Here is a 10,641-nt window from a genome sequence, read left to right on the forward strand (position 1 = left end):
TGTTGTCAAGATAAAGCAAAAGGCCAAGCGGTTCGTACTTCATGAAGGGATCTTATACTGCAAGAGCTTCGGAGGTGATCTATTGAGGTGCCTGTCTGGGACAGAAATCCCGGTTATGCTGAAGGAAACGCACGAAGGGGAAGATCAAGGGAAGAGGAAACTGTTTCTCCAGATACACGAGAAATACTATTGGCCGACCATGGAGGACGATGCAGCTACTTTTGTTCAGAGCTGCCACAAATGTCAAATTCATGGGAACCTTGTTCACGCGCCTTCCACCCCTTTACACTCTATAAGCAGTCCGTGGCCATTTTACAGTTGGGGACTGGACATTATCGGAAAAATCAATCCGCCATCATCGAAGCAGCACGAATATATTATAACCGCAACAGAATACTTCACTAAATGGGTGGAGGCCATTCCTATGCGAGGAACTACATGAGCAACAATTGCGGCTTTCATTAAAGAGTATATCATTTGCCGTTTTGGTGTGCCTAAGCATATTATCACTGATAATGGCACTCCCTTCATCAACAAAAAGGTACGAGAGTTACTTGAAGAATATGGAATTAAGCAGGTCTTCTCCACTGTCTACTACCCTCAAGGAAACGGACAAGCTGAGAGTACCAACAAGACGTTGATCCGGATTATCAGTCGAACAGTACATGACAATCCTAGAGAATGGAATGACCAGTTACCAATGGCGCTATGGGCATACGAGACGTCACCCAGAAGCTCCATTGGATTTTCTCCATACTCACTTGTTTACGGTGCAGACACAATTCTCCCAGCAGAGATCAAAATCCCATCAGCCAGGATTGCAACAGCAACCGGGGTCCACTGGAACGAGGCTGAAGCATCAAACTCCAGAGTAGCTGAGTTAGACACTCTGGACTTCAGAAGAAGCAAAGCAGAGGAACGCATTCAGGTGTACAGGAATAGAATTTCCAGGGCGTATAACAAAACCGTGAAACCACGTGTTTTCAAAGTGGAAGATTTGGTTTTGAAGACGACCAAGCACATCCAGCAAGACGTGTCTGCACCAAAATTTTCACCGAAATGGGAAGGTCCTTATACAATCACTAAGGCTTACAGTACCGGCTACTACAAGATCATCAAGGTGGACGGTGGCAAATTAGAAGCAGTCATCAATGGAAAATGGCTCAAGGCATATCATGATTGATCATTGTCCGCTTCTGTCTCATGACACAACAATACATGTATTTATTTTCATTACACATTCGAATTATCAATTTATTCAGAAATGCATTAATGAAAAAACCCATTTTCACCAATCAAAAACCAATGCAATTTATTCCACAAAGATGTTCAGAAATCTTCTTGACATGAACTTCATTAACAATAAAAGAATACAGCTGAATGCGGCTTAGAAGAGGCCATCCAGCAGGTTATAGTTCCTTGAGAGCATCATCTTCAACCTAGCTTGATATCTCTCTGTCCTATTCTTCAAGTTCTGTACTGTCTGCTCCACCTTCTCCGATTCAGCGGCCAGAGCCTTTTTTTCTTCCAAGATATCCTTCGCAGCAGGAACTACGTTCGCAAGGATGCCGGCTCGATCAACCTTGATGATGTCAAGACGCTGTTGTAGCCAACCCACATTGAATCCCATCGATTCACAGGTAGACACCATGTTCTCCTACTCTTCAAATTTTGATTCGGCAACGTTACAGATGGAGATGCCTTCCATCTCGGCAATCAGGGGAAGAAGGCAGTTTACCGTAGTAACCAAAGAAGATGCACAGTGTTGAACTACATTCCTGGTTGCAATATGGCCATATCTCTTCCATACTTTTGTGTATAAAGGCACAAACTCCTTCCGCGCCAAGAATCCGCCGATGGTTCGATAGCTGGAAGACAGACATTTCATGTGAATATCGAATGGAAGACCTGCGTTGGGATATTCGTAAGACGAGATACCTAAGTCGGCATCATCGAGATCAGCAGGGGTGGTTGTATTTGAATTTGAAGGAAGAGGACTGGTCAAATCATCATCATCGACCACTGTCACACATGGGCGTCCCTGCAAAAAAAGGGGAGAACGAACTGGTACGGCCCTCCAGCGAGCACGAACACGAGAGTCATCGCAAAGCTGTTCATCTTGAACCTCAAATGGGCGTGCACGCTTAACATAAGATCCTAGGTGATAAGAAGAAGATGATCTGCTGCTGTTCAACATGTTGAAGAGATAGAGTTTCTGCAAGAAAAACCTATCAATGAATGACAGTTTTAAACCCCGCATACGCGCTGAAGGAAACCCTAAGGGAAGACCGAATCAGATACAACAGAGCTTATCCTGAGGTCTCAACGCCGACCAAGTCGTGATTTTCTCCCAAACCCTAATTTGACCAGCTCCAAGATAGCACCTGGCGGTGTTTATGCGGTAAATATGTGTTCACTTTAACTTAGTCATTTTCGTATACAAATTTTTCACCATCTCATGCCTACCCCAAAATAGTGTAACCATTATGTGCTAGGCAGGGGACTTAATGTTGATGGTGGATTTTCATTTTAAGGCTAAAACTGTGAAAGCCCAAATTATGCGCTAACATCCTGCAAAGGATAAAGCCACTAATAAAATGGTGAATACTTCATCAATGTAAACTTATAGCATTATCAATTAATGCATGACCAGCCTTGTATTTCCTGTACTGCTCCACTCTCATTATTGGTGCGGAATGACGACTGAGTGTTGCTCTCAGCAGAGCAAATCGAATCTCCAAGCGTTAATAATGAAGCACATACGAAATACCCGTACATGCTGCAATTCTCGGAGTGTTATACTAACCCGATCGAGCATCTGGACTGTCTATGACAGTCTTGGAAATAATCACGACCACGCAAATCGGCCACAAAGGTGCAAAGTCACGCCTGACAAAATAATCACCAAACGCCAGCCCAGAATGGATATCCATACTGGTGTGGAGCAGCTTGGAAAAGTTTGTGCGCACAAGACCGCCTACGGCAGTCTCAAATTCATCACGACCGTCCAACTTCACCAACATGGTTGGACGGCGTAGATTATCCCATGACCGGTTAGGCAAAGCTTGTCATGTACACCGGCGGATCTTCTTCCTACCTGCATGACCGACACATACCACCGCACTCAGCACCGGCCTAATAAGTGCCCCACATAATCGGCCTCTCCATATGAGGTATATAACACATATTTTCGGTTAGCCAAACTAGCTAACACGCGGCCGGCCAAAAACCCTAATTAGGGTTTGTGTTGCAAATCGATCACGAGCGTCCATTTTCTCCTGCTCGAATGAAGGGTCCAGGAATAGACTAAGCAGGTCCGGTGAGTATCAACACGATCATTGTGGGCCCATCTATCTCCACACCCGATCGGCCAAGACATACCATGACTGGTTTCCTCGATTTGCACGCCCAAACTAGGCGTGGTCACACTTCCCAATTGCAAACCAATCTCGACCACTCAACTTCGCCGGAAAAATTGAGTGGCTTAGATCATGTTTCTATGGGACAATAAGGTACAGACATGTATACCAGCCCGCCGTCTGCACGCCTGACTGATCGGCCAAGACCGACCAGGCTTGGTCGTCTCGAAACACGCGCCCGAAGTAGGCATGACGCGCGGCCTTTGCAGCATGAGATTTCTGTCGCAAATCAGTCTCAGCCATTCCTCTTTACCTAACAAATTCAGTGGTCTAGATTGCACCTTCATGAGACAGTGAGGTATAGGCGCCTACGCCAGCATGCCGTTGATAGACGCATTTTATGTGTCTAATTTGTCCTCAATGTTTCGTATTGTTGGTACTTGTTTTCGTCCTTATTATGGTGTTTTGTGTATTTTTAGGTATTTTTGGAAAATAAATATTGTTGGAAAAATCGGCTCAAAAAATCACTCGGAACACCCCCGGAGAACACTTGCTATACGGAGCCCAGATTTGGTTAAGGGGCACCCCAATTACTAAGGGGTACCCCAGGTCACCCCCAAACCAGGAAGCTGCTATTCGCACCCCACAGCTGGTTAGGGGGACACCATCTTCTTCGTTTGAAAATTAAATTTGGCGGGAAAAAGAAGCACTGAAACTGGATGAAGTTTCGATCGAAATTTGAAGCAGTTATGGGTAGACTAAAGGGCTGAAACTTAATGGGTAGTTGTGATATGTCCTAACAAAGATGGTATGGGTGTTTGTTTCGAGTCAATTTGGCTGGAATTGCCGTGGTGAAGAAAACAAGGAGTACGTGGCCGGAAAACTCCATCACGGGATTACAACAAATTGAAACGTGTACTGCTCGTGTTTGGATGGAGTTTGGACTCTGCAGAGGCGTGTAGAAGGAAAATAAGGAAGGTTGGACAGCTGCAGATGCTCGGATGAAGAAAAAAATATCCGGAGAATATTTTTTATTTACTGCCGAATAATAGAGAATTTGTGGTATTTAACTCGAGATTCGAGGGGGATGTTGAATATAAATAGGCTGCTGGGATATCATAGAAGGGACGGAGAGATTGGGAGAAGTTTAGAGCACCACAGAGTCAAAAAAATCGAATTTGCAGAGAGACCACCTCCTGCTGCTGCCATTGAAGAACACTGAAGAACACGAAGAACAGACTCGCCACAACCGTCGTTTTTAAACAGTGTCGGCGACTCACACTGTGGGTCGCAGATCAGAGACAGTCTTAAAAAACGCAACAGTACAGTAACGGCTCTTTGTAACGGCTTTTGCAATAGTTATAAGCATTGCAAACCCGATTTTTATTATAATTCTCCCTTATTCATCATTTGTAACCCTTTGAGCAAAATGAAATCAACTTTTGAGCGTGTTTCCAACATGATGAGCGGCTAATTCTCTCGTAACCAAGGCAATGGATGAAGCTATTCACACATGAACAATGGGTAACTATTTCATTTTCTCTAATATTTAATTATAATTCACTCAATCACTGGTTTTGCAGAGTTCTTAAAAGTTTACATAATTTTCTTCATTAGTTGTGATTCAATTAGATAGGTTATGCTTTGGTTAGATAATCTATGCTTAAGGGATACAATTAATTTTTGAGAATATGTTTGATTATTTGTGGATTAAGAAATAAAGGATTAAAAGGATAATTAGAGTTATGAAATATTTGACATCATTCATGTGTAATAGTGGATTCTAGTGTCTTGGTTATTTTCCAATCACTTGAAATCAATTCTGAGTTAAGTTTTCTATATTTTTAAGTTCTATTAAGTCTAGAATTCATTGCCTTCACAAGCCTCAACGAACTCTTTACTACAACATCATTGAAAATATCATCAATTTTTGGTGTCGTTGCCAGGGACTTGTCTTTAGAATAGAGTTTTTAGATTTTTTTTTTTTAGTTTTTTTTGTTCTTCTTTACGTTTTTGGGTTTTTTTCTTTTCGTTTCAGATTTTGGGAATTTGGAGCGAAAGAAATTTTTGCCAAAGCTTTTGGCGAATATTTAAAGACTTGAAGTAAAAGGCAAAGCGAAAGAAGCTAAAGAAGAAGATTTTTTTTTATTTTTTTTTTATAGAAAAAGAGAGAGAAAAAAAAGAGAGTGTTATTTTATTAGATTGTATTAGGAATTCTTTTTATTTTGTATTTTTCTTTTTCTTTTTGCACTTTATTTTTTGGACCTTTCTTTTGGACTTTGGACATTTGGACATTAATTTTTTTTTAAACCCTACGGAAGGGTAGATTAAATATTAAACTGTTTGCAGAGAAGGACGGTGATTACGATACCACCTCGGCCCCTCGGGTTCGTACACAACATAGGAGTTGTGGCCCGAGTCGACGATAATGGTTCATCCCCCGTCTGGAACGGGAGGTAAGTTTGTCGGAACACTCGCGAATCCCCTGTCAGCGAGTTACTGTATTCCTTCGTTTGCATATATGCTGAGGAACTGAAAACGGCTGTTTTAAATTCCTAGTAAAGGGCAAGAACTGGCCATACAAGATAAGGGTTCGGATTTCATCACCGTTCTCTTCTAGCCCTCCTTAGGAAAACGAAACCAAACGCGAACCTAAGCTTTAAAATTTGGAATAGAACGAGACCTATAGGGTAACGATCTTAGTAGGAAAGTCGTTCGAAAAATATTGGTTACTCTTTTAGCATACTTCGAAGTTCATGATGGTCTCTGTGAGTTGAATGCGTGACTGCGCCGCCTTGTGATAGCGGTGAGGACTTGGGTATCAAAGCTCCACTGAGCTTCCCTCGCCTCAATTCAACTTACTTTGACTCGGATTTACTCCAGAGGGGTTTGCTTAAATTGTAACGAATTCCCTCTCGAAGGATTAGAAGCTGGTCTAGAAACAATCTAAGTGGAGCCATCATGCTTTTTGTTTGCTAGAATTCAGTAGGTTTGCTGTGGTGGAGTCAGCCTTGTTTGTGTTTGCATAGAACTTCCCTTCCCTTTTAGGGATTTTCTTTTTAGTTTTGTTTTTCTAGTGTATTCCCGAGGTAGAACGGGCTTGGAAAAGAAACACTCTAGGTCGTCTGATTAGTGATAAACCTAGTAGTTCTTCTTGTGAAGGCGGGGAGCTCGAAGACTTTTCTTTAGAGATCCCCGTTTTTGGAAACTTCAGTTTTGAGAATTTGCTTCTTTGTGAAGAAAGTACTCCTAGTCCTTCGGTAGTGCCAGAAATGAAAACTTTAAAAGCTTTATTGAACCCAACTAGGACCTCTCGTCCGTCTTGTATCAAGTTAGCTGAAACCGAGGAAAATTATGAACTCAAACCTGGGACTTTACAGATGCTCCCAACCTTTTTAGGAAAAGAGAATGAGAACCCCTATTTTCATGTTAAGGAATTTGAGGAAGTATGTAGTACTCTGAAAATTAAAAACCTTAGTGATGATGCACTGAAACTTAGGTTATTCCCCTTTTCCTTAAAAGATAAAGCCAAATCTTGGTTGTATAGTTTGGATTCTGAGTCAATTGAAACCTATGAACAACTTACATCTGCCTTTATACATAAGTTTTTCCCAAGGCACAAAACATCGTCTATTAGGACACAAATTTGTACTTTTGCTCAACAAGAGGGAGAATCTTTATATAGGTATTTAGAACGGTTCAATGACTTAATTTCTCAATGTCCTCATCATGGTTTAGAGAAGGTTAGGTTAGTTCAGATCCTCTACGAGGGTTAGATTATTCAACAACAACCATGGTTGAGTCCTTATGCACAGGTGGGTTTGAGAATAAAACTGTTGATGAGGCGATGACATTTTTGAATGAAATCGCCAATAAGACCCAACAATGGGAAAATAATAGGGAACCCCAGAAACATTCTTCTAGTAGGTCAATGTCATAGGGATGATCCTAGAGTCAGATGCTAAAAACAGCCCATTCCAAAGGTTAGAAGCGTTGGAATTGGTCTAGTGGTACTAGTGGTAGAATAGAGCCTTTTTGGGAAGACCATACTGTTGAAGAGCAAGCCAATGCTCTTTATAACAACTAGATTCGATAACCGTCAGAAGTTTGACCCTTATTCAGAAACCTATAACCCTGGCTGGAGAAACCATCCCAACCTTTCTTGGTCTAAGGGCCAGAATCAAGGTCAGTCTAGTAACTCTCAAGCTCCCCCAGGTTTTGGCTATCCTAAGAATCCTTCAGCCCCGACAGTTTCAGAACCCTTCGGATAAGAAGATTATGAGTTTAGAAGAGTCTCTTGCTTTGTTAACTCGTAACACTATGCAGTTTCAGCAATCTGTTGCTCAAGGTATAGAAGAAAATAAGAGAATAGGTCAGGCTAACTCTCAGGCTATTTCCGAGTTGAAAACCCAGGTTAGTCATATAAATGAGTCTTTAAGAGAAAGAGGTAAGTTTCCTAGTCAAACTCAACCAAACCCTAGAGGAATTAATGAAATAGGTGAAAGACCATCCGATCATGTAAATGCTATTAAAACCCTTAGGAGCGGTAGAGAGATAGACAACAAGGTTTCCATGCCTAATAGTGAACATGTTAGTTCACCCTTCTGAGCCAGAGAATGAGAAAACTGATAGAGTCTCCAAAGAGACCAATGAGGGTCCTGCTGAGCCCGGTTTGTTCCCAGAGCCCCGTTTCCCCAGCTGCTAGTTCCGACTAAGAGGGAGTCCAACTTTAATGATATATTGGAGGTTTTTAAGCAAGTTACTATCAACCTACCGTTGTTGGATGCGATTAAGCAGATTCCGGCTTATGCCAAGTTCCTTAAGGACTTGTGTACACGAAAGCGTAAGCTTAGTGTCCAAGAAAGCCTTCCTAGCTAGTCACGTGAGTTCCATTATTCAGAATACCACTACTCCTAAGTATAAAGACCCAGGGTCCCCTACATTTCTTGCACAATAGGTAAAACCGTGTTGAGAAAGCTTTGCTTGACTTAGGAGCCAGTGTGAATTTACTTCCATACCATGTGTACCTTAAGCTAGGACTTGGTGAGATGAAACCTACCCAGATGACACTCCAGTTAGCTGATAGGTCCGTTAAAATTCCTCGTGGTGTGATCGAGGATGTTCTTATTGAGGTCGACAAGTTTATTTATCCAGTGGATTTTGTTATCCTAGATACCCAACCTGTCCCTGACCCAGAGAACCAGATACCGGTGATTTTAGGTCGCCCATTTTTAGCAACATCCAATGCGATCATTAACTGTCGAACTGGTATTATGAATTTGTCTTTTGGTAATATGACTATTGAGCTGAACATCTTTCACATTAGTAAGCTACCCCATGAACTGGACGACTCGAGCGTAGAAGAGGTGAACATGATAGGCACCTTAGTAGAGGAGTCATTACCAAACACTTTGATAGAAGATCCATTAGAGAAATGCCTAGCTCACTTTGGGATTGATTTTGATGTGATGATGATGTGATTAATGAGGTGAATGCTTTGTTAGATTCAACCCCTTTGTTAGACACTAGTAATGGATGGAAACCTAAGTTCGAACCTTTACCCGTTCCGAGTCTACCCTAGTTCCTTCGTTGGAAAAGCCTCCCAAGTTGGACCTTAAACCATTACCAGATACCCTGAAGTATGTGTTTTAGGCCCTCTGAAACTTTACCTGTGATTATAGCATCCGACTTGGATAGTGATCAGGAAAGTAGGCTAGTGACTGTCCTTCAGAATAACAAGGAAGCTTTAGGGTGGACCATAGCAGACATTAAGGGTATAAGTCCTATTGATTGTATGCATCATATCTATTTAGAGAGTGACACCAAACCTTCTAGGGAGATGCAACGTCGACTGAACCCTAATATGAAAGAAGTTGTTCGAACCGAGGTTCTGAAGCTGTTAGATGCAGGCATTATCTACCCCATTTCAGACAGTAAGTGGGTCACCCCGTTCAGGTTGTTCCCAAGAAATCCGGTATTACTGTAGTCCAGAATGATAACAATGAGTTAATCCCAACCCGAATGACCACGAGTTGGCGTGTCTGTATTGACTATAGAAAATTGAACAAGGTCACTAGGAAGGACCACTTTCCCCTTCCCTTCATCGACCAAATGCTAGAGAGATTAGCTGGACGTAGCCATTATTTGCTTTTTAGATGGATACTGCGGTTATAATCAGGTTCCTATTGCCCCAGAAGACCAAGAGAAAACCACTTTTACCTGTCCCTTTGGTACCTTTGCGTATAGACGCATGCCTTTCGGCCTATGTAATGCCCCTGCGACCTTTCAGCGTTGTATGATGAGCATATTTTCTGACATGGTAGAACGGTTCTTAGAGGTCTTTATGGATGATTTTTCAGTGTTTGGTTCGTCTTTCGATGAGTGCTTGCATCATTTGTCATTAGTTTTGACTAGGTGTAAGGAAAATAATTTAGTGCTTAATTGGGAGAAATGTCACTTCATGGTTCGTTCAGGAATTGTTATAAGGCATATCGTATCTTCAAAGGGTATAGAGGTAGATAGAGCCAAAGTTGACCTTATTAAAACTCTACCGGTCCCAAAAACCGTAAAAGGTATTAGGTCATTCTTAGGGCATGCTGGTTTTTATCGTCGATTCATTAAGGATTTTAGCTTAATTTCTAGACCTCTTTGCAATTTGCTTGCAAAAGATGTTAAGTTTGTCTTTGATGATGCTTGTTTAGAGGCTTTCGAGCAGCTTAAAACTTTACTCACTACCGCCCCCATAGTCCAGGCACCCAACTGGAACCTACCCTTTGAGATCATGTTCGATGCTTCAGATTATGTTATTGGTGTTGTGCTAGGTCAGCGTGAAAACAAGTTACTTCATGTAATTTACTATGCTAGTAAAACTTTGAATGATGCCCAGTTGAACTATACCACTACGGAGAAGGAGTTGTTAGCCATTGTGTTTTCCTTAGAAAAGTTTAGACCCTATCTCTTAGGTTCTAAGATCGTAATATTTACTGATCATGCTGCTTTGAAATATCTTTTGTCTAAGAAGGATACGAAACCTAGATTGATTAGGTGGATCCTGTTGTTACAAGAGTTTTCTCCGGACATTAGAGACAAAAAGGGTGCAGAAAATGTAGTAGCAGACCACTTGTCTAGGGTTCTTGTGGATACCTTTAATGATTCCCTTCCTATAAGGGACAGCTTTCCTGATGAACAATTGTTATTTGTTACCCAATTACCTTGGTATGCGAATATAGTGAACTATCTTGTTACTGGTCGAATGCCCCACCATTGGGGTAAGCAAGAGCGT

General features: G+C 41.7%; 1 pseudogene; it reads right to left on the reverse strand.

The window, feature by feature from the left end:
- Positions 1-6,995: 6,995 nt before the first annotated feature.
- On the reverse strand, positions 6,996-7,095 carry LOC113284873 (annotated as a pseudogene).
- Positions 7,096-10,641: the final 3,546 nt, after the last annotated feature.

The sequence above is a fragment of the Papaver somniferum genome, chromosome 5 (assembly GCF_003573695.1).
Source record: "Papaver somniferum cultivar HN1 chromosome 5, ASM357369v1, whole genome shotgun sequence".
In the NCBI taxonomy this organism is placed as follows: domain Eukaryota; kingdom Viridiplantae; phylum Streptophyta; class Magnoliopsida; order Ranunculales; family Papaveraceae; genus Papaver; species Papaver somniferum.